The sequence below is a fragment of the Otolemur garnettii genome, unplaced genomic scaffold (assembly GCF_000181295.1).
Source record: "Otolemur garnettii isolate 467f Iridium unplaced genomic scaffold, OtoGar3 scaffold00047, whole genome shotgun sequence".
NCBI classification, from domain to species: Eukaryota; Metazoa; Chordata; class Mammalia; order Primates; family Galagidae; genus Otolemur; species Otolemur garnettii.
This window is the reverse complement of record NW_003852442.1, coordinates 3,606,080-3,606,363: the sequence shown is the minus strand read 5'-3', so window position 1 is coordinate 3,606,363 and position 284 is coordinate 3,606,080. Positions and strand designations below refer to the sequence as shown.

The 284-nt window shown below is 48.6% G+C and overlaps 1 protein-coding gene across 1 annotated transcript in view; it reads right to left on the bottom strand.

The window, feature by feature from the left end:
- PKD1L2 (polycystin 1 like 2) overlaps positions 1-284 on the bottom strand; it is a 91,230-nt gene that overhangs the window by 5,416 nt on the left and 85,530 nt on the right. The window lies entirely within an intron of this gene.

Here is a 284-nt window from a genome sequence, read left to right as displayed (position 1 = left end):
GTGGTCATGGGGATTCAGTGGCTAGTTCATGGGGCCATTAATTAGCAGTCTTGATTAATGGCTACAGAAAATGAATAATGGCAAAGGAGGCCAGGCGTGGAGGCTCACACCTGTAATCCTAGCATGTGGGTTGCCTGAGCAAATGGGTTTGAGACCATCCTGAGTAAGAGTGAGACGCCCGTCTCTAAAAAAAAATAGCTGGGTGCTATGGCAGGTACCTGTAGTCCTAGCTACTCAGGAGGCTTGAGGCAAGAGAATTGCTTGAGCCCAAGAGTTTGAGGTTG